Genomic DNA, 25,365 nt, shown 5'->3' with positions numbered 1-25,365 from the left:
TCAGCCTTGTTAATGTTGTCTCAGCCATACAAAAAACATGTAACCTCAAGACAGAAAGATCAACACAAACAGGATCTGAAACAGAGAATTCTGCCATTGACATATTCAAAGATCTTTCCTTGTCAAGGTGATATCGTGCTATCGGGGTTTCAACAACGTAAACAAGATGATTGGATTCAAAATATATATTCTGCAAACACATTTTAGCACTGTGAGTCAGTGTCTTACAACTCATTGCTCAGAATACATTTGCCAAAGGTGGTTGTAAACATATGGTGAAGTCAGCCATAAACTGAATATTTGCTGAAATTTAACCTGCTTGCCTGGAATGCTCAACAGTATGAGTTGGATTGTAATAAAACACACAGCAGTTTGAAGTTTTAACAAACGGGAAACACATCACAGCTGTCCCTACTGTCCCCTCTGTCCTGGATCACTCTGTGTGAGTGTATTTACCTGCATGTGTGTCTTCACATCCAGTTCATCTGGTTCATCTGCTCCTGAGCTCGTACTTATCGAGTGAGTGTTACATTGTAACATGAGATATTTACACAGACATATGGTCCATGGTGATGCACGGTTGTCTTTTTACCACTTCACTCCGGCAGGTTCTAAACTGTAGACTGCCGTATGTTGCATGTCCACAGATGTGTCTTTCCAATTGTAATTAAACACACAGCGTTTTGAAGCTTTAAATATAGAAAACATGATGTGTCCCTTGGAAAGTGCATCCACCGATGTCTTCTTCTACAGTGTGTCAAACGCTTGGGCTTCCTGCAAGATTGCCCCCTGGTGGCCGTTTGCCAGTGAAAAACTACAAATTAGACGCATCATTATAATGACCGCAGGGTTCAAAGTGTGGGGGAAAAAGTAGAGGCTTAAAGTCTGAAAAGTAAGTTTACTAAAAGCGACAGTGACAGAGGAGCGTCTTACGCTGCAGCTCTGTGCCCGGGGTGCATCTCTGGGTGGTCACTGTAGACAACTGAGGCTATTGGTAAAATTCTGAACCAAAAGGGATATACCCTCGGAAGTTGGATGGATCCCATCCCTGCCTACGAGACCAGGATTTCTCCTAAACACACTTCGGTGGTTAAGCACCAACTACCGGTAGATAACCAGCAGTTGAATGCTGAAAAGCAGCTGTACAGTTCAGCACTGATCCAACTGGGCAGGGGACCCAAAAATATTACAGTCTCTGACTTCGACTTCACCAATTCACACACCGCACTTACTTATAATTTGAGCACCTCTGATTGTCCCCGCCGGGCCTCGTTACCGCCTGTGTAAATGACGATTCGGTGGAACCTCTGTTGGAATGAAGTTAGATATTGAAAGATGGAGTGGTTTGGTGAGCTGGTAAATAGTATTGATGAAAGGAGTCCATTTTATAACTTGGTCTACAGCTAAAAAAAAGTTGCTTATTATTAACACTGAGCCAGAATTTCTATATTGACGTTATTACCAAAATTTTGAGCTGTAAATTTTGTGCTAACCATGATTGGATAAAGTTGGAAAAGGGTTTGGTTAAATGAAAAATACTTTTGAACAATATCTGCTTTCAAATGAAAATGTAATTAGAGATATCAGGACCTATTGCTACTGCTTCCATAATTTAAAGCAGGGGTCCCCAACCATCGGGCCGGGGGACCCCGGGGACCCTAACCCTGGAAATAATCTATCAGTGACAGCATCTTCTCCGACGTAACTTTGGCCTGTCCCTCATGACACACTAATAAGCTTGTCTATGGATATATAATGAAAAGCCTTATAGGAAATGAAATCCATTAAATATAATGGTAAGTATATGATATCTCTGCTCTTGTCCTGCGTGAGAACATAACTGATACGTGCATTATACGCAATACGTCATTGTGGATGCGTCGCATCAAACGTGCTGCCCAAAAGTAGAACCACAAGCCAGCAAAAATGAGTAAAAAACTTTGGAGAGCATTTTTGCAAAGGGGAAAAGGCCAAGTGAGGAGCAGACAAGGAGTCAGCGAGGATTTTGGAGGACACGTCTCCTGGGCCAGCATTCTGCTACTGCTACGCGATCACCTGTTTTTACTTTTACAAGAGTTTGAGCGCTACTTCCCGTGCGCAAAAGATCCGCGAACTGCGTGTCAATGGATCCACGACCCATTAAAGAGGGCGAATTGAGCATGTGCAACAAGAGGATCAGCTGTTGGAGATTGAATGCAACAACTCTGCTGATATTCTGGATGAAAATCAAGCCAGAATACCCTGACATCGCCACAAGAGCACTAAAAACCTTTCTACCATTTCCAACATCCTCTGTGTGAAGCGGGCTTTTCTGCAGTTACGGCAACAAGACAAAACTAGAAACACACTGCGGGGGTCATTGTCTCCCATCACTCCTAGATGGGACCATCTCATTGCACAGAAACACGTGCAGGGCTCCCACTGATTCAGATTCTGAGTTGTAATTTTTATGCACTTATTTATCCATTTATCTGATGAGCTTCCACCAGTCAGAAGAACAGTGAGGACACGTGTAACTGTACGTTATGTTATTCCAATTCGGATCTTTTGGTATGGTACATTTAATAATGCACAAACGCGTCTTTTGAGAACCGTTCGCCTTCCGGGCTGAATCGAATGGAAGCCTAAGCCCCGCCCACTTCCGCGCAAGTTAACCTGACCGCGACATAAACTGGCACACCGGTCCGTGAAAATAAAACCTGCATTATTCCGGTCCGTGGTGCAAAAAAGGTTGGGGACCCCTGATTTAAAGGACACATTCTATGGATATTTGTCTTATTGAGCTTTTAACCATGTTAAATAACATTGTTCCCTCATACAAATATACCTTGAATTGTATTCAGCTTCATTCACACTTGTTTGATGAATCTTGTTAAATAAGACCTCTCCCCTCGAAGCCTAAGAAAACACTTGCTTCCAAATTCTCCAAATTGTGACGTCATAGGTAGAGTTGGATATCTCATGTTCTATTTTATGTCATTATGATAAGAATTTCTGTCATCAAATCAGTAATTGCAATTGCATTCTAAAATTACTATGTCAGGGCAAGCTAGCTTTTGTTTTTTCCATGCAAATCAACATTACTAATAGAACATTGGTACCCAAGAACATGTAAACAATACAAATACTGCTTAACATCTGCCCTTTATAGACATTTCAAGACTCTGTAATAGAAATAGAACAAATGTGAAGACAGGCCTTTGTTTGTCTTTTTAGAAACATTACTTCTGTCAGTTCTAATTTGTTGAGACATTTTCCCTTGCTTTTACATTGTTGTAAAGGTGCATTGTGTGACTTTTCTGGTGAAGGGCACACCACTTGCTTGTCTTTGTGGAGATCTGCCATTCAGTTTGAATTGTTTTTATTTAAAATATTCAAACCAAAAACTTGCTTCTCCGATCTGGAACAATAAGTTTAATGACTCTCTAAGAACATTCTAGGCAAGACAATAACATCTGTGTGGAGACAAGCCGGCCCTCCACCAGAAATGTTACACAGTGCATCTTTAAGTAGTGAAACAGGAAGTGTAAATAATTAAAATGCAGCAATAAATAACCAACAAAGAAAGTCCTTATGTCTTACCTGTCATGTCTAACCACATGTTCTTAACTCTGTGCCTGTAGCTGTATGGTTTTGGTGGCGAGGGAGTCAGACAATGTCTGTGGTGGCGAGGGACGATGTCCCAGGGTCCTCTGTCCTTAGACTCTCCTTCTCGGCCAGGAAAAACTAAAAAAAAAACCTCTTTGGGAAAAAAGCGTAGAAACCTGGAGGAGTTCCAGTGAAGGAGAGATCCGACTCTCACAGACGGACAGACGGACACGAGGGAGACTGGAGCTGGACCCACTCTTCAGGCAGATGAGGGACCGTCTGAGGCGAACTGGACCCACTCTTCAGGCAGATGAGGGACCGTCTGAGTCGAGCTGGACCCACTCTTCAGGCAGAAGAGGGACCGTCTGAGTCGAGCTGGACCCACTCTTCAGGCAGATGAGGGACCGTCTGAGTCGAACTGGACCCACCCCTCATCTGCCTGAAGAGTGGGTCCAGCTCCAGTCTCCCTCGTGTCCGTCTGTCCGACTGTGAGAGTCGGATCTCTCCTTCACTGGAACTCCTCCAGGTTTGTACGCTTTTTTCCCAAAGAGGTTTTTTTTGTAGTTTTTCCTGGCCGAGAAGGAGAGTCTAAGGACAGAGGACCCTGGGACATCGTCCCTCGCCACCACAGACATTGTCTGACTTCATCGCCACCACAGACATTGTTGATTCATTTCTCCCTGTGGCCCTCAGAGGCAACTGTTGTTGTGATTTTGGGCCTTACAAAAATAAATTGATTTGATTTGATTTGATGTTTTTGACCCTTGTGTTTGGCCAACCTGAAGTGTCTGCCCTGACAGTAATAAATTGCTCTTTCTTCTAAGACTGTCTCTCCGCGCCGCCTCATCCTATTATTTATCGCTGTAGAAAAGCTGTGGCGGGCTGGCCTCTGTCTGTCACCCGAACATCTATCTGCGTCCAGCCCCAATCCTGTCAACTCTGCACCTCCCCAGCGTCAGCTCATTCTCCCTCCCGTGTGACAGGAACTTCTGAAAAAAATGACACAAAGGAGGGATTCAGCATGATTGGTTTACTTATGAAAGAAAGCAATGTTACATATTACAGAGACACAGGTATTTTAGCATCTTGCCTGCCATATAGTGTGATATGTGTATGTTTTCATTAAGCTTTTTAAATGAAGGGGTCAATGTAAATAAATAATATGAGATGAGACCTGAGATTGAAGGTGCACTATGTAACTCCTCAGATGCTTGTCTCTGTAAAGGTGTCATTGCTTTGTCTAGTATGTTGTAAGACATTAAACCTCTTGGGTGCAAAGTTACAGGTCATATCTGCAGAAAGGCGAGCACACTAACAGTAAGGCTACATTGAGATACAAAGTGTTAAAACGAACCAGGCTTTGTTTGACTACATGTACTACTTGTATGCAAATCTGCAGCACTGCAATATTCCCGCTCCTGAAGCTGATTCTGTTTTTAATGATGTGTGTGGTGGTAGAGGTGCTTTATTCGTGGGCAGGAGATACTGAGTTCAAGACCTGCAAAAGCCAAGGTCTGTCACTGAAGCTTCTCTCCAGAGCAGACAGGGTGTCCTGCAAGGAGTGAGGTCAAGCATTGTTTATTCTACTAATACAGGACAAAAAATCTTGGGTTTTGTGCCACCCTCGCCTGGCTACCCCAGTAAACAATTTCTAGATCGGCCACTGCTCCAATTGGGAATAAATCAATAAACTACTCAATGGCATTAATGGTAACCTTTCTGTATTTCTTCATGTAGACTGGCTTTAGGCACAAAATATGCAGCCTACAGTTCAGTGGTGTAGCCAGGGCAATCAAGGCACCAAATGTATCCAAATAAGCCCATTTTCCGGTCACTTCTTAAATCCCCCTTGAGGAGCCGCAACTTCAAAACTAAAACATCTGTGATTTTCAGATGGACAGTGGAGAATAAACATGATCCGACATTAACTTTTACCCCACAGAGTTAGACTGTGATCTGTGTGGGCAATGTGCGGTGATGCTTCTACTAAAATACAGAGGAAGTGAATATCATGCAAGGATATTAAGTGCTTATTGTTGTCACTGTAATATTTGCACTAATGCTGCGTCTGATTCTAAAAGTTAACGGCTGTGTTGTGCTCTCAAGGTAAAGTCATATGTTGTTATACGTGGTCTCTTTCCTAAATGAAACTGTAATGTGCTGTAACAAAGTTTAAACCAGGGTTTCGCCCTACAAAGGGAACATTAAAAGACGTGACCAAGGCTCTGAGAAGACCTTACACCTTTCAGAGTTCATTCCTTGAGGCGCAAAGACGCACAAGAGCCTTGAACAGGGAAATGCGCTCTCTGTTGTTGTTCTCTCTTGTTTTTCCTTTTCAACTCGCTCCACGGACTTCTATCAGTTTGTTCCGTCTTATCTAGACTTGAATACATGCGTTAGACATAAGGCCGTGGCCAGTCTTTTTGAATAACTTTAACACCGATTATCACCCGGCAGAGCATTTTTAAGCGTGTTTAGGGCATACTTATGATAACCCTTTTTGTTGGCTCTAATTATTTTATCCCTAATGAGTAACCTTCATCCTTTTTGTAGATTAGTTTTAAAGATTTAAGATTAAAATAAAATAACCAGTGCCGAGAATAATCTCAAATCGGCCAGTTAAAATGTGCTAGTTTAAGCTAAGTGCGCCATCTGCCGGAGGACATCGGCTGAAATGTGAGTCGATTGGCCATTAAAAGCGTTTTCCCATCTTTTCCCCAGTTTTTGTCGTCACAGCCGTGCTCTGCCTCTCTGCTTACAGTTGGAAACCCCAGTTGGTTAAACAAATCCCTAACCTCTGTTTATGCCACTTGTTAATATTACTTCTTGGGCAACACTGTGGATTTGATTACTTGATACTTTATACTTTTTACTTTATACTGTACTTAACTATTGAGTGAAGTCTCGAGTGTAAGTAACTCTTCCTAATCACTAAATTAGATATTTTGCTTTTGAGACGCTACAAAAGTTTGACTTGAAAAATAAGCAACTTTTAGTGACAAGTCGTTGTTTGGAGCTAGGGCAGTGTTCATGTTTCTACTAATTAAGTCCTGTAGTTGTTGTAGTTAGATCACACATTTCATTTAATCACACATTAAGCTAGTTTGTTTGTTATGGAAGATCCAGACTGAGAAGTAAGTGACAACTTTATTAGAGGAGCACCGTCTGTGACACCACTTTTTATGAAGCTACATCAGCTATAAAAAAATACGGGACTTTTACAGGAGATTGAGTGGCCTCATATGTGGCTGTTTCGGATCAACTCCACTACAAGACGTTTCTTCAGGAAAAATGTGTCTTTGACTTGCATCATCTGGAATTGAGAGGGGAGTTTTATCATGGCTGTTGTAACATAGAACTGTTTTTTTAGGGGACATTTGTGGCGTGTGATGCCTGATAAGTAAATCTGTCTGGCTGCCAGCAGGGTGCTCTTGTTGTCAGCATCTCACTGGTTGTATATCTACGGCGGTCATGTGTCACTCATTCTAGATGCAAAAATAGTATATATATATATATATATATATATATATATATATATATATATATATATATATATAATATATATAAAATGGCTCAGTTGGATTAATAATGTGACTGCGATGGACAAATTTGTGAGCAAAGACCATTTTTACCTACAGTGTGCCAAAGCCAACAATATATAAATGAAAATTAGAAGTTTATTTCAATTGATCCATGTAGCGCAGGAATGCGCATAACAGGAACATCACTGCTTATATAAGACCATGTTTAGACATAAAGGGAGGGGCTAGAGCTTAAAGGGACCGGGCTGTGTTAGTATATAAAGCAGCCCAAAAATGTTTAAAATTCGTCTTTTATGCTGTTTTTTAGGCTGTCTTTTGGGTCAGTTCTTTGGCTCTTCCTTCGCAGTTAGAACCGGCTTACTTTAGCGTTTTTTACCAAACTTTTATTTCATTTTTATCGCTTGTATTTTTGTATCGTTTTTTACTTGTGAAACTTAAATAAAATCCATTTTTATAATAACTCTTGGACCCTTTCTTCACTCCTGACTGAAGCACAACCTTTTGGCAGCGACGCGCCTCGACCTCTGGTGAGCAAACCCCTTGTGGGATATTCAAGCGCCTCCTTCTCTATGGTACGCCTGAGTCCTTAAAAGCCTTAGGTTTTCACCAGTCCATCAAAATAGGGTAACGTAGTCGTGTATAGGAGGAAGTAGGAGGGCTTAGCCGTAGCCGTAAAGCGGGGAACGGGGAGGCACAAGGACTCTTTAGGTTTATCTGACGTACTCTGAGTAGGGGTTCCCTAAATACGCCCACTCTGGAGGTAAGATCCAGCGACAAACCATAATGGTTTGGTTGCCAATTCTATACGTTTAATATATCGGGAAAATAATACCCAACCCATTTACAATCTAGCTTGTGTAAGAATTTACTTTATTGATTTTTAACATAATGGCTATCATATGGATGCCCAGATGTATGATTTAATTATTATCAAAATATTGCTGACCACTCCAAGTCTGCTTGCCTACCTACGTTACAGCTATATTTTGATATTTCAAAATCCATTTTGACAAAGTTAGGATTCCTCTATATAAATGGTTTTGTATGCACATTATTTTTACAACATTTGCTCCATATTGTGTTCAAAAAGCCAGTGACTATACCATTAGCCTTGAGACATCAATAGAGAACACACTGGTACAATTCTTTCCGAAATTTAAAATGAGACTTGCTGAACCATTACTGATGCAGAGCGGCTTAATTGAGCTACATTCTCTGCATGTGATCTTTTTGTACACAGCTATGAAAAGTTCCTCCTGCCATACATTTGCTGCGGTCTGTGTTGGCTACTCCCTGTGTTGCGGTGCAGACCTTGGGAAGCTAAATGATGCTGATGAGAAGTGAATGCTAATGTTCTCAGATGAATGGGACTCCTGTGTTTTGACTTCAAAGCCATTATTGTGTTACATCTGCAGCAGTGTTTTAACAAAGTGGGTCAAGGCTCACACCCCTCCAATGTGCCGAGCGCAACTCTGCATTGTGCACACACTATAACATTCCCCTTTGCACAAAAGTGTTATCTTTTTGAAGTATTGTTCATTGTTTTACTTACCAAAGAGTACTTTATATTATTCAATTCCATTTCATTTATTTTTGTAATGTCCAAAATCACAACAACAGTTGCCTTGAGAGGTGATAGTGAAAAAAGAGATTAAACAATGTTCATAGGGTCTTGGCAATGTCCCAGCATCCCCCGTCCAATCTACGGCCCGGGGGCCAAATGCGGCACTACCAATTTTTGTTGGCCCTCCGGCTTCCTGCTAAGTTGGTCCAAACAACAAAAAGTTGCACTTTTTACTGTTAAATTGGAAAAATTCAGACATGTATATGTTATACCAACATAATATTAATGTTCCAAGTCTTATTAAAGGTGTGGCGACTCATCGAAACAAAGTCAAATGTAAAATTCCGAATGATTAACTTTGTTATTTGACAAATTCAATATTGTCGGGTTGTTTGGGGCCCTCTGCTCCATATAAGTTTTGTAGAAAAAAGTTTGGCCACCCCGTCCTTAGACCCTCCTTCTCAGCCAGAAAAAACTACAAAACATCTTTGGGAAAAAGTAGAAACCTGGAGGAATTCCACAGTGAGGGAGAGATCTGACTCCCTCAGACGGAGAAGCGGACGCGAGATAGAAAGTGGAGCTGGAGCCACTTCAGGAGGAGAACCAGTTCTTTGAGGCAGATGAAGAACTCTTCATATGGAGTAGAGACCGTTTCTCCAGGGACTCGATGATCATCTGGGTCCACAGGTCATCGATGTACCTTTTCCACTCACCCCGAGGAAGCGGGAGAAGAAGAAGAAGAAAAGGGAATGAAAGGTTTGCAAGTTAAATTAAATATTAAATATTGTTTGATTTGCTCAAGCTGCATAATTAAGCATATCCCCAAAACGAACATATACTCCTAACCAAGTTCATGGCTCAAGAAATAGAGAAGTGTCCCATCTTTACACAATAAAGCAGAACTCATCTTATGCATTAGCTATGATGAATATTAATAATTTAAATAACTCAAATTGGACATCTGTATGGAACTGCATGCATGAACGTTTTCTTGCTGCAATGACAAAAACAGCCCTATCCTAGTATATATCCAGAGGCTGCGCTCTTATACGCAGTCTGGGTGCCGTAAACAACAAGACAATTGATAAAGGCGACATTCTGCAGCCATTATAACATGTAAGTGGATCCATTTAGCCTAGTCAGATATCAATTGTCCATCCAGAACCAGTAATATGCAGCACTTAAACAAATTGTTCACAGGCGGATGCATTTTATCTCTACCATGAAAGAGCAGAGAATGTAGGCTCCAATATGGACTTTATGCATTAAAAATGATTTCAGTGGCATTGCGGTTTCTCTGATCTGAGTCCATTGAATCCTGTTTGTGATGCAATTTCTCTTCTAAAGCCAGCCAACCTGCTTTTTGTTCTGTCTCTCCTCTCTCGCTCTCTAATAGGTTTATGGTAGACCAGGGCTGAGCTGGGGGTTCATGGAAGAAAAGAAAGAAAAATACACTGCAAGGTAAAGTTAAAGATAAGGTAAAGTTAAAGATGTTTCCCATGCAGTAAATATTTCTATCCAAAAAAAATATTGGCTTGGAAAAAAATGCAACTCAAAGTAGTTTAAATGTGCAAAATTAAAAATTTTAAAATACTTCCATGATTTGTGGGCACATTACTTTGACTTGCATTCACTGCCAGGAGACTGATCTCAACCTTATCTATATTTACAACTATATTAACATTAACCTAAATCCAAACCTCGTGGAGTACTGAATTGTTGTCACCACGAAGCAAAAGCCCCCTTCCAAATGACACGTATACAGATTTTAGACTCCAACAGAAACCAGCACTCCCAGAGCTAGAAGAGTTGAATGGAACATCAACCAGCAGATTGGTTTGGCTGGAGATGCCGTTTGAAACACCAGATGTGGAAATCATTTTGGAGAAATCAACTGGTCAGTCATCAAGCATTTAATGAACCGACCTTCACTGGGCCACACAAATGTTGGCAGAATCAAAAGAGAAGTCAAGTGAAACAGTACATAGAAAAGAAGAAAACAAAAATGTACACCAGATGTGCAACTCCTTTAGGGATCATCTCAAAATGGGTTGAAGTTGAAAAGACTTAATTTTTTTCGTCTCTCTCTGGACCCCCTCCCCCCCCTCAAAAGACGAAAGACTTCACAGGCTTCACATAAAATGTTAACGCGTTGATAAAACGATAGAAGCTTGATAGACCTGCTCACCTCTAGTGAACATCTCTGAACATCCTTTGGTAAGTTTATCAGTAGAAGTTATGAATTCTCCCCCCCCCCCCCCAAGATGAAAAATATTAAGTCTTTTCAGCTTCAACCCATTTTGAGACGATTCCTTAGTGGAAAGATCTCAACTGAAATCAATAAAGGGAACAATTCCAGATGGTCACAAGGTTCAAGAGTCCAGCAGTGTTCGAGTGCCGCCTGTAAGTCAGAAGAAAACACTGAGCCAAAGAAGCAAAGGACATTCAAACAGCGCTAATGAATTCAAACACGCAGTAACCAAGGCAGAAGACCAGCTTCTGGTTTCAGATGCCGGACGACAAATCTGAGGAGATCTACTTTGAAGAAATCAGAAAACTCTAGATTTAGGGCTTAAAGGTCCCATAACATGCAAAATCGACTTTTCAGAGCTTTTAACCTACTTACATTGCTATTTGTGCTTCATATATGTACCCAGAGTGTTTTTTGATTGATTCCCGCAGTGTTTAGCTATAGTACAGACTATCTCCTTTCCTCGAATCTCCAAACTGACGGGGTGTGTCTACAAGACTGCGTCATAATTACAGGCACGCGTCACCATCCCCCCTCCCCCCTCTCCACCCGCCTCCCCCTCCCGCCTGCCGCCTGCCGCCTCCCGCCCCCTTCCCCCCGGCTCCGCGCTGCTCGTGTCTCCCTACAAGCCCCGGAGTTTTTCTGCTTCGAATTACGACGAAACACGGCTCAAAGAGGCCCAAAACTTCATTAATGATATCGCACTCTTTACTATTATCACAATGGTGAAGGTTGATGTGGCAGTTGATGCAGCAACCGGGACAATAAACGGAGAGAAGTTCTATCCGATACCGAAAAACCAGGAAATAAGAGCGCGATGGACATAAGACTTTTATATATATATAGATCTATAGATATATCTGTTCTGTGCACGCTGTAGAATAAACACCAGATTTATTTAGTCTCAAAGTAGTGTTGATCTGAAGTTCTATCGTTTCTCACTCACTGGCGCGGAGCTGCACATCGCGGAGCAGACAGCTGTGGGGCAAACACTACGTCACGGGTGGGCGGGGCACACACGCGCTCTGAGACTACGTCACGGGTTGGGCGGAGGAGCCAGATCGCTCTTCGCAAGGGTGGGGGCGAATATCAAACCAAGCTGTTTGCATTTCCGGGTTGGTGAGGGGGTCCAAGGTCTGGGTGATATTTCTTAACTATTATGTGGTGTTGCACAACCCTTATTATTATCAATTATACATTTAGGATAGACTACGAAACGTGAAAAAAAGCATGTTATGGCACCTTTAAAGAGAGAAAAAGCCTAAGACATGACAAAATCTTTCTCCTCACCAGCTAAATCAAGCCTTCACATTAAGCATTTCAGAAAAATACTATTAACAACAAAAACACAATTGTGATGATGTTTAGTTTTACATCACACACTTATTATACACTAGATTATAAACTTTATCAATTTATTTTGAAAGCTGCAGCCACTCCCACAACGCAGAAGAAAATCAAGTATACTTTAGGCTCAGTATTAAACTTGATTAAACTTGTTTCTTTTTAATTAAGATTTGCCATTTTTTCCGAACTCACTTCGGCATGATTCCTGGCAAAGTTTTCTAATTTAAAAATCATTAGAGCAAAAATGAGAGATGCCACCTTCTTGTCTTGAATATCAGCTTTGTATGCTGTCTTGAGTGTTGCGGTATAAGCCAGCTGGCCATTGATATGGGCCGAGCGGCAGGTACAGTGGCAGGGTTAATGGGGTCACTAGCGTCCCCGCCTTTAACAATGCTGGACGCTCCTCTGCATATTAAACCCATTAATTGTGACTTTAATGCATCAAAGCCTGGGGCACATCTCTTCTTGTAAAGTTCTGAACCAGTGGCCAGGTCTCGTATAGCTATTTTCTCTCTATGTAAACTTAATGACCCGTAATTCAAGGCTTCCTATAATCACAGGCAGGTCAGAAACAAGCTCTGTTTTTAAGAGGAGATGCCACAGCAACAGTGAAACAAGATAATGGTCTGATGGACAATAAATAATAGCATTCTCATGGGGCTGGGTTATTGCAGGAATTTTAATATGGGAATCGAAGGCAAGTCTTTTAATAAAAACAGCATATACCGTGGTATAACAACTGACATTTAGTCGGGGCCTACACTAAACAGTTTTATAACGTTCTTTGCTCCGATAAAAAGTACCATCTTTTTTTCACAGTTTTGGCCGTGGTGCGACTTATACTCCAGAGTGATTTATATGTGATATTATTCGTCATTTTCACACTGGTAACCACATTTAACATGTTGATTATTTTCACACTGGCTCTAGGCTCTAAGCGACACAGAAGAAGAATCTGCACTTCCTCTACCTCTGGAGTTTGTGGAGTTGTTTAGAGGTGACACAGAGGAAGGAGAATTCAATGGATTTGGGGATTTGGGGTAAAACTGATGCTTTGGTAAACTTGTTAGCATGTTCTTTATGCTATAGTTATCTGAATAATTGTTAATATGTTACGTTAACATACCAGACACTTACCACAGTTCTGTCTGTGCGTCATGTAGCTGAAGGTGTTAGCGTTAGCATACGTTCACCTATTCACCATGTTCTCTAATCTGTTATTATTTTAAATTGCATTTCAAGATTAAATGTCTGTTTTTGGTCTTAGATTTTATCATAGAAATTTATCCAAAAAATGCAACTTTACTCCAGTGCGACTTATATATGTTTTTTTCTTCTCTATTATGCATTTTTTGGCTAGTGCGATTTATACTCCGGTGCGACTTATAGTCCGGAAAATACGGCATAAAGCAAAAAAGGGCCATATACAACTGTCTAATATAAGATTATTTGAAGACCTTGCCTATTTTCTTATTTCAATAAATAATGTTATATTTCTGAAGTAAACCAATTTGCAAATGAAATTAGAAAAAAAGCATTTTAAAGGTTTTAACTTTTCAGACAGGGAGTTTGCCAACAAGTTGGTTTGCCTGTAACGTGCCACGAATTCATTCAGTTGCAAGATTTTATCTGAAAATTATCATGAAAAACATATTTTTTTACTGAGAGCTGGGTTGTCTCTACACAGATCTGACCTGTAACTAGTTAGCATCACAGACAGTACTACAATTGTTATTGTACATGTATTTATATGTGTGCCCTGTTAATTACACAAAAGAACAATTTATAACGGCAACGACAAGGAAATATTATCATAGATGGGACGGACTGAGGTTGATTGACACTCACCATATCTCAGCTTGTGAAGACTGTTTCTAGAAAACTAGGAGAGAACTCAGACAGTTTTTTTTTTTCTTCCTCTAAAATTCAGTATTGTGGTGACACCATGTGGAAGAATAAAGTTTTCAGATGTTTGGGATATTTTTTTTTTTTTCTTGTTAAACTTAAAAATCAATGCCATCATAAATGTTGTTTTGTTTTTCTTAGCTAATCAATGTAGAAGTAAGCCAAGGTTTAAGAAAAGGGAGTGTCTAAAGAGCCGGGGCGCACGGCCGAAACTGCTAGGCTATTTGACCGCGGGTTAGGGTTAAGGTTAGGGTTAGGGTTAGGGTTAGCGTAAGGGCATTGGTTCTTAACCTTTTTGGAGGTACTGAACCCCACCAGTTTCATAAGCGCATTCACCGAACCCTTCTTAATTGGAAAGATAAAATATGATTTTTTCACTTCAAAACAAAAACATAATCATGAATATTTACTGCAAAGCAGTGACTTCTGCAGTTGCCTTTCAGAGACCAGTTCAGAAATGCACCTTCACCATGGCAAGTGCCGCTCTCATGTCATTTTCGCAACAAAGTCTGTTCATTTTCTTAATTTTTATGTCCAGCATCCTGGAAAAGGATTGCTTCAAAGATATTATATTATAGTATAGTAGTTATAGAAAAGGACAAGGGAAATGGCCCCAGAGGCTGACCTTTTGGCCCTTTTGGAGCCAGGCTGGTGCAAAGACTTAGGCAAAAAAGAAGAGATTTCATACAGGATAGACTCTGGGGCAATTTTTCTGGTCCTTTTGGCCATTTTGAGGCCAGACTGGTGCCAAGCCCAGAAATTAAGGTTTTCATACAGGCTAGACTCTGGGGGCTCTGGCCTGGTCCTTTTTGTCCTTTTGGGGCCTTGCTATTGCCCAGTCTTAGCTCAGAAAGGAGGACTTTGATACAGGCTAGTCTGTTGGAACTCGTAAATTTTCTGACGTAAATGTGTTACTGTCACTTTAAGAGAGGTAGCGCTAAGAAACACGCAAGGAAGGAGCACAGGAGGTTTTCTTACCGTAGTATTCTATTTTTTTGAGAATAGCTGTATTTGATTACTCTTGTAAGAAGTGTCACAAAACTGTGGATTAAACTTTGTTAACTATTTTTTACATCAGAGTCCCGTGGGAGTTCTTTCTTATCAATTAAAGCACACGAGTAATACCATCGGCAAAAACAAGACCTCAGCACAGACAAATACTTTTCCCAGAAAGGTGGTCTTTGATTCAGTCTAAAATATTAAGAAATAAATCACAGGACGTACATCACAGGACGTACATCACAGGACGTACATCACAGGACGTACATCACAGGACGTACATCACAACGTCGACTACTGCACCAAATTCCCTGCAGCCAAGCGGGCTCGTGTTGTGTGTGTCTTGACCTCCGCCGAACCCCTGGGGTTGACTCAACAAAACCCCTGGGGTTCGATCAAACCCAGGTTAAAGGTTGAATGGACGATTTTTTTGGCCCAAATTTTAGTCTTATTTCCTTGTGGCGTGGACTGCCAATTAGTCCTGCCACGTATCAATCATAAAACACACCTACCGCTCACCTGCAGCCACGTGTGGCTCGTCCCCCGAGAGCAGCACGGTTCTGCGTGTCTAAGTGCATTGATCTATCATAATATAGTTCCCTCAGTGTACGGGACAAAATGAAGACGGAGAAAGACTGTTCGAGCTGACTCATAAAAGACGGAAATCTACGGGAGACGAGAGATGCGATGCGATCCGTCGCGCTAATAAACAAACGTGTTTGTCACAAAAATGTGTGTTGTATCAGTCCGCACGGGGGAGTGCGCATGCGCACTTCCGCCTGCGTTCTCAAATCGCCAAAAAAATCGTCCATTGTGCCTTTAAGAACCACTGGGTTAGGGTTAAGGTTAGGGTTAGTCATGAGGCTATAGCTGGGCTATTTGACCGCGCTGCGGCTCTGTAGCCACGGCCTTAAGAAAAACAAGTCCAGTTGAAGTCAGTTGTAGTGCTTTAACAGATTATCCCAGTTAAAATAATGAACTTACTGCCCTGTATTATTCTGTTTGAATGTTATTTACTTATTTCAAGTGTTAAAATTTAAGTTTGAAGGTGTGTTTTTTTTAATGTTCAATAAGAATATGTCGGCGTAAGTCCCTCATTCGTCCAGGAGTGTTCCATTGTAGAAAAAGGTTCAGTTGTAGTCATCTGGCATTCGGATGCTAATCAGGTACTCAGGGAAAGAGAAAGAGAGTGAGACAGGGACACAAAAACACACAAAAACAAAACAAAAAGGAGACTAATAGCCCATTAAAGGACTGATAGTAGACAAGAGGCAAGCTTGATAAGAAAACAAAGAGGGTGAGTTTCTGTTGAAATAAACAACTTTTTCTTCTACTTCAGGAGGGCCCGTCCGGTGGGCTGGGCTTATCACAGAATAGAATAAATATCTAAGTTCCCGGCCTAAATTCGCAAATTGACAATGACTCTTGGATGAGAGTCGAAACGTCTTGTTTTTTCTAAAAATGAGTCCAGATTACTACAACTGAACCTTTTTCTACAACATAAGAATATATATATATATATATATATATATATATATATATATATATATATATATATATATATATATATATATATATATATATATATATATATAACCAACCCTTGTCTCCCCGACTATATTAACTGAAAAGTCAGGTCAGGTTCAGATCAGTTTTGATATTGACATGCTTTTCTGTTTAATGCAGCTCTTTCACCTCCCACTCTTCAAATTAATCAGCCTCTTTGATGCTTTGAGTGAGTGAGAGTGGATTTAACCACTCACAGAGAAGTATGAACTATCAGAAGAAGCAAATAGTTTGTTTCCTCTTAAAGGCATTATGAGCCATGTAAACATGATTCTTGTGACAGTTCACCCTCGCCCCTGCATCAAAGTACGTTGAACAAACCTGCTTTTCCTTGCAGACCCCAGTTGATTTTCCTATTGTGTCCTCCCTTCTACTATACTTTTCTTTAATTATTAACCTGACTCCGTCTGGCTGGAGCTTTGAAACAGCTGATGGCTGTGATGCCCTGATTCTGTCACCCAGACGCAGCCAAAGGTGGCTACAGGCTACAAGATGTGTACTTACAGCCAACACGCTAACAGGCCATTTTCACACCAGCGTGAGGTCTTCTCTGCTAACCCTCCAGCAAAGGTTTAAGCTAGGCTATGTTAGATTTTAAGTCATTGTACAGTAAAGTTGAAAGGTGGCGTTTGGAATAATTCGGTAGATTAGTGTTGCATGAAAACACATTGAATTGACCATTTTGAGCCACAGTGGGAGGTAAAACTCCCTGCTGTGAGGAGAACAAGCAGACATGCTGTTCCTTTAGTGAAGAGCCGCAAATCATTTTCAGAAATGTATTTTATCAATAGGAGGAACTTGGCACAGGTAGTTGGTTCATTTGTTCATACCTGACCTATTGCAATTGTAATTAGGGTGACCACTTCAGAAAGTCTTAAAAGTAGGTCAGCTTGTGGTAATGTAATCATGTAGACTGTAGGCTACTGTATTTTAATGGGGTATACACACAATAGAGATAAAAAGTTCATTATTATTTCATATGTGAGGAATAATTGTTTTCTCCCACAAAGCTATTATGTATTGCGTGTTGGAATCAAATGCAATGCTTTCTCCTTTAATGACAGGTATGCTTTTTAATCAAATAAAAACAGATTATGTATGCAGAAAACAAATTGATCATTATTCTTAGACCTGTTATTGGAATGGTCAAGAAGATCATTGCTTTTATGGCCATTGGCAATGAGTCTACAGTAAACATTCAATGATTATTATTAACTAGGTTTTGACCTCACTTGATGTGGTCAATGGGCCGGTAACACCAGACCAGAAGCTAAAGACTCAGGAAAGATTTGCAAAGACTTGAAGTTGAAAAAGGCCAATTTAACTCTCCAAAAGAAATGGGACCAGCTGGAAAAGCAAAGCAAGCCTCACAAGGATATCTGTGATCTTTATAATACTGCAGTACAAGACAATGAGCAGCTTGAACAGCAACTTGCCAACGCCAATCGAGTCAATCGAGAAAAACGTAAAAGAAAAGAAAATGACTTAAAACAAGTCAAAATTACTGTACAAAAGGAAAGGAAAAACAGCTGGAAGCGCAAAACAAGAGATATCCATTATCTATATAATGTTGCAGTACTCACCAATGCCATTAGAGTAATGGAAAAGATGAAGACAAGCTTAAAGAACAAGACATTGTGATTGCTGAACTGAAAAACACAGACAGGTCAGTGCCAGAGCTTGCTGTACAGAAGGAGAAACAAAGAGCACAACAAGGCACCGTCCTGAAAAGACTGGCCATCGTGGATGAGCAGAGGAGGCCCAGGCGCCAACAGCGCTAAAACACCTCCAACTCTTTAACATGCCAAACATTTTTTATATCTGTGACAATGGGAAAGACTGAGGAGGACTAAAGTAAAGAGGCAATTCTCATAGGCTATAAAGCAGGACTCAAACCCCATAGTAATAACATGAGAAGCATGTCCACTAAATGTACCTATCTATACTAAAGTTTGGGAACCACAGAGAGATAAGACAGAACGTGTAGCGCGTTCATAGACATGGTATTTCTGGCGCATGCTCCGTGTGCATGTTTTATCCCTGAGGGCCTAAACTTGGAATCTCCCCTGATTGTAATGAACATTTCTTGGCCAAAATGCTCAAACCGAGTCTGCTGATGAGATTTAAAAACAGCGCAGGAGACACCACCTTTCACAACTCTGAGATATTTAGAACAAAGTATTTTCTAAAGCTCAGAGGGAAAAGGACTTCAGGAGTGTGGATAAACTAAATACAACTCCAGGTCTGTTTTTGATCAGGGAACAATGTTATAACATGGATAAAAACGTAAATTTAGCATAATATGTGTTCTTAAGACCTTAATCAATGATATTGTGTTATTATTATGTTACAGAAATGTATCCGGCCAATAAATAAAGTTGAATCTTATGACTATCCAAATTCATTATCTCTCAAATCAAACATTATTAATTAAAACAAAAAAAAACCTTGCCAACTTGACTGTTTAAAGTTACATGAAAGACTCCCATAGAAGGTTTAAAACTGTATTTATTTTTTTGTTTAAAGTATTAGAGATTATTGTAGTTTTATTTTGCCAAAAGCCAAACAAAGATGTTTGTCTTTTCATAGGTGTGACGAAGTAGCTTCGTCAGCCAGCGCGAGGAAACCATGACGACATGGCGCCAAAACACACGCGCACCTGTACCAGCGTTTCTCTTACCTGCCCAATAACTGTTCCTTGTTCCCTCCGAAGCCATCGCACGGGTGCACACTTCTCAATTATAGAATAATAACAAGGAGATTAAAAAAATGAACTCTTTAAATTGTCTGTCTCTCACTGTTGCAACAAAAGTGAATGTTATGGCATTGGGCAATACACTCTTTCTGAATGTACTTGGAGAGGATCAAACCAACAACCTTCCAGTTCCTTGCTAAATGTTATTGTTGCAGTTGGTTGATGTTTAGACCTCTCTCAAATATCTGACCATTCTACAATATATTGAGCAAGACGCTTTGTTGAATGTACTAGATAAGGATTCACTCCAACAGCCCTCTGGTTCTCAACATATAGGTCTCCAACATATTTCCCCCATATTTGTGAACCATGAATGAAAAAAGACTGAACAAAAGAATAAATCATAAAAACATGTTGTAAAAGGAGTTGATTTGCTTTGTTTTGTGTTGCGTTGACAGACAAGTCGCTCCTGGCTCCAGAACGTTGGCCGTTCTTCTTCCAAACAAACTGAGCCTGTTCCAGCAATGGCCCCAGTCCCAGCTGTAAATGACTTTGGAGCAGAGTCAAGGGTGAGTGTTCTGGGAGTGAGGATGTCTATGTATCGTTTACGTTAGGAACAGCTCAAATTATTATACGTTGATGGAAGAAAATGTATAGAATGTTGTTCATATACTTACTTATATTAACATGTTCAACTTACTACATTGAAATGTACTAGTACTTCACTGCTATATGGTAGAGAATTTTATATTCAACAATCAAATCAAACATTCATAGATCATATAATCCATCTCAAACCAATTTGAGTTCATCGGGCATTGCATGATTTCTATGATTCTATTACATTTAGCTTCTGAGTCATACTATAGAGACTTATGTTTGGGCTAAACTTGTGTCGACTCGTAGACTTTCAGCAAAAATACGGTGGAGTCCTTAACAAGGTGTAAGTACTGGTAAAGAGAGGTGTAAGTACTGGTAAAGAGGGGTGTAAGTACTGGTAAAGAGAGGTGTAAGTACTGGTAAAGAGAGGTGTAAGTACTGGTAAAGAGGGGTGTAAGTACTGGTAAAGAGAGGTGTAAGTACTGGTAAAGAGAGGTGTAAGTACTGGTAAAGAGAAGTGTAAGTACTGGTAAAGAGAGGTGTAAGTACTGGTAGAGAGGTGTAAGTACTGGTAAAGAGAGGTGTAAGTACTGGTAAAGAGAGGTGTAAGTACTGGTAGAGAGGTGTAAGTACTGGTAAAGAGAGGTGTAAGTACTGGTAGAGAGGTGTAAGTACTGGTAATAACAGACGTATGCTGTAATAACTTGACATTGCACATAATAGCTCCAATACAGTCACAGTACAATGTCTTAAGACTGTGACACTGAAACAAATCAAAACCCAGTATTACATTACTTCTTTGTTACTGCCAGTTCTCTGTTTCTGATTGCACTCACATATTTTACCTTCTGCATCCTTGTTCTTTTCTTGTTCCTTTTTATTTATGGTGTCCTGCTTTAGAATATAGCGCCCTTTCATATGTAATTACACGTTAATTACTCTGTGTTACTGTGTCCTTGTTTCCTCTTTGTTACTGCCTGTTAGTCTCATGACAATGCAATACTGGGTTTTGATTTGTCAGTGACACATTGCTCTGTAACATGTAACATGTCATTTTTAGATAAAGATGGTTTTAAATTAAGATGTTACAATTATTATTATGTCCCTCTTGTTCTTGAACACATTTTAAAATATACATATGGTTGTCGCTTATAGTAACATTTGGAAGACATCAGGACCTAATGATACTGCTATTAAACTTAACATTAATATCACAGCTGCCATTCAGTACAGGAACTACCCTTTATTATCCCTTAAAACAAATAGTCTTTGTTGGTTAAATATTTAAGCCCAACATCTTCCATATACATTTACTACATTACACATTTACTATGTTCCATAGTAAATGTGTCTCCATAGAGACAAACAGGCCACACCACCAGGCCAAGTTACAGGTTAGAAAGGCAAACAAGGTTAGAATGTTTTTCATGGCATTTTTTTTAAAGCCATACCTTGGAACAGTCCATGCAAAGTAACAAAAACAAGATAAGATAATGATAAGATAACCTTTATTTGCTCCATAATGGGGAAATTCCAGTGTTGCAACACATATTAGAGTAGGAACAGAAGTATAATAATAAAAACAGATAACTTATTTACAGCTGTTATATGGACAGAAATATTACACCAGGATGATTGACATTATGTCACAGTATTGCACATGATTATGAAGATGAATGACACGTGTTCAGGGCTAACAGTGTTTGTTGTAAAGTCCTGTGAAACCTGTGAAATCTCTCCTTCACACAGCAAGGGTGGATCAGTCTCTCACTGAAGCTGCTCTCCAGAGCGGACAGAGTGTCCTGCAGGGGGCGACACTCATGGTCCAGCATAGATGTGAGTTTTGCCAGGACCCTTCTGTCCCCCACCTCCTGCACCGAGTCCAGAGCACAGCCCAGGACGTGAGTAACACCAGAGCCGTGTCAGAAAATGTGTCAATCTTTTTGTTTTTGTTTAGCGTTTAGTGCTAAAAGACAAATCACACCAAAAACATAATGGGCCACAGCAATCTGATAATAACATTCTATTCCCAAGAAAGGACCACAACCTCAGAACTCAGATGCAATAATGTTTTTAAGTGAAACATAAATGAAATGCCGATGTGCAGCTTGGATGAGGCCTTAGGTTCTCAGGCCTCATATCCCCCATACCTCAAAGCTAAAGCAGAGAATAATGTTAAGATGGTCCTGCTTCTGAACTTAAGTTAGTGAACATTAGAAAATTGAGCAAGAAGTTAGATATTGACTGTTACTACTTGTTGTTTCCTTTGTCTAAACCCTTCCAAGTCCATGTTTTATTTTTCTGCCTGATTAAAATGAATGGGATAGAACGTATGTATCATTCCCAAGCTGTGTAAGTAACTGTTCACGTCACACAAGCTGAAACTCACCTGAAAACACCAAAGACATAAATAGAAAAATGGTAATTAAACTTGGAGACCTACATAGAAAAATGGTAATTAGAGTTGGTTACTTCCCACCTCTGTCCTGTAGCGTATGCGCTGACGCCACAGCACACATGATTTGCATACATAAGAAAGCTGTCTGATTTGAAGTGATTACTGAACGCTGTCGTGTGGACCCTGCTGTGTGCTGTTTCTCTTTTCATGCTGTCGACTCTCTCTTAAAAGCCCCTCTGAATGTGGAGATACAGTACAATATGTAGATCTATGGGAAGTCTATGCAAATTAAACTCAAACTCAACTAAGATTATGGGCCGTATTTTGCATTAACGTGGGCGCAGTGGAGCTCATTTCGTCACAACCAGCATTGATGACAGCGCAGGGGGTGGAATTCTAGACAAGAGGTGTGATTATGCCAAAATATGAGGCGGAGTGAACAACTTAAGGGCGTGGCCTGGTGTATTCTGTAAATGGCAAGAATCATAACTTATAAACTTCAAAACTAGTCCACTGGAGTGACGTTACTATCCCCATATGGACGAGATAATCATATTAAGACAACCTTCATGGGCATAAATAACACAAATTATAAGTCATAGAATTGTGAATACAGTCAAATTGTACGTGGGTATTTTTCGCCCACTCTCGTAAACAGCGCAGCGCCGTTATGGAGCTCATAAAGCTCTTTGCTGGACACCTCCACCTCCTGGACACATTTTACTGCGCTGTCTGCACCGGACTGGACCGCGCAGACTCATGTGCTCAGCTCAGGGAGGAACGTCTATTCTGCATAAAACTGATCCACTTTTTTTATTTGGTCAAAAGTGCAGGAAGCAGTTAAACCAGCTCACACAGAGACAGATTGTCGAGAGGAGACAGTGGGGACTATTATCTGTATTTTTAAGCTACAACATGCGTAATGTTTTATCAGTCACATTATTCACAGAGAAAGGAGCCAAACAAGGAACTGAATTTAGACATGGCAAAATGCAATGATTCAGGCTGAGCGCCAACATGCGAGAGAGAGGGAGAAAAGAGCGAGTGCACAGAACTGTGGCTGGTCTCATCACTCAAAAAGACTTTCAGCATTAACAGTTTTGAGAATAATAAAGTGTTTTCTTACTAAGTTTTACAACAAATGTTTTACCCAATCAGAGCCTAGTTGAAGGACAGCCTTGTCGAACAAAGATCTGCTCAGCTGATGTGTCAAGAACCAGCCGTGAGAACTGCTGAACAAAGGCTGTGAGAACAAAATAACATTATGGCGTTGTTTGGTTCTTCCAGACCGAGGTGCACGAACGCTCAAACCATGGAGCAGAAAATGTTACCTCTTTAAGTCTAACACTGTGGTCAGAAGTCATCGATGCATTTTCATAAATAATGGTAAAGAATGATAAGCGATAGAAAAACATAAATACAACTACACAATAGTGATTATATATGAATACTGCCAAAACCATTCATGTGAGCTAGAAATTAGTTGTAGGTAGGAATTTAAATATCGACTCCTGCTTCTGCTGTTTGTCAGGTACCCTAGCTTTAATAAGGTAATCCAATTATTTATGCTATTCCTGCTTTGAACTTACGGTATAACCACGTCAAAAATCATCAAGTGGTAATTCAGGAAGTGCTCCTCTGTGTTTTTAAAGTCCATACACCTCACCAGAGCCATACTATAGCTGTGAAACTGCCTTTACTGCTCTGCAAACAAATGTTCTCTTGACTCTTGTCTTCCTTTCAAACTGTTGCAGTATTTACACATTTGACGAAAATGGCATTTGTATATAATATGTAATCCATTTTTATACCTCAAATACCATGCAGATTAACCAGATTGATTTGTCTCTGAACTCATCTGTTTGTAGTTCTTTATCATGATTTAGCAGCGTCCTTTCTTCAAATGTGCAATTTAAGCAATCTTTATCCTTTTATGGGATGGCAGTGATGCTTTACCGTGATGTGCCAAGGCTCTGCTGTCTGCCAAGCTCGCCATGTTTGTACCATTCTGCTGTGAGCGCTGCCACCGCTCTCGCTTTCTGCCTCCCTCCCTCAGCTCTCTGCACCTTTCTCTTCCTCTCGGCGTTTGTGTACATTCTGAAGGTACTGGCAGTGGAAATGTCGCATTTTCAAACACATTGTCCAGATGACCACCTTTGAAACCTTTTCTAGCAATGATCATACCTGCTGTAGTTGTGTTTACTCAAAATAATGTGAAAATAACACGACAAATGCAAGATGACAAAACAACAATTCCGACTTGTAAAAACGTTGAGACAGATTTAACTGAAAAATATGTCTCACATTTTGTAAACTCTTTTTATTCATTTTGACTTGACAGAATTTGCTCTGGAAATACATTCCTGACAAATATTTTCAACACTACTTTGTTTTTTTATTTCACACTTTTTCCCTCTTCATTTCTTGATGCACTTTTCATCTGTCAGTTGCCACTGCCAACCAAAACATTTAGACTTCACACTGCCCGCTTGCTTTGGTACCGTGACGATGGAGAGTTGCAACTTATATTTTACTTATTTATGTTGTTACGTTTTTTTCCCACCTTTCAAGAGTGAGATACACACTTTATAGTGATGAAAGCTGAGTGCGCTGGCTGTCACAATCTCACAAGTAATGAGCGTAAATGTATTATTCAGTAGTGTAGATGACGAGACAAGCATCATCTAAGGATCTGAGGTGGATGGTAGAGGACACAGTGTGTATCAAACTGTATCAAACTACATACCCATAATGCAAGAAAGTTCTGTAGTCACAAGAAAAAATAGATAGATTCTAATAGATGGATTGAAAAAGTCATAAATTGATAAATGTATTGTTTTCTAATGCACTGAGGGTGTCCAAAGAGGTACTTACTGTATGTACATAATAAGGTTTCCTTTTGCCTGATTT

This window comes from Eucyclogobius newberryi, unplaced genomic scaffold (assembly GCF_026437365.1).
Source record: "Eucyclogobius newberryi isolate DKJ021-1_F unplaced genomic scaffold, fEucNew1.0.hap1 SCAF_1, whole genome shotgun sequence".
NCBI lineage: Eukaryota > Metazoa > Chordata > Actinopteri > Gobiiformes > Gobiidae > Eucyclogobius > Eucyclogobius newberryi.
This window is presented reverse-complemented; position numbering follows the sequence as displayed.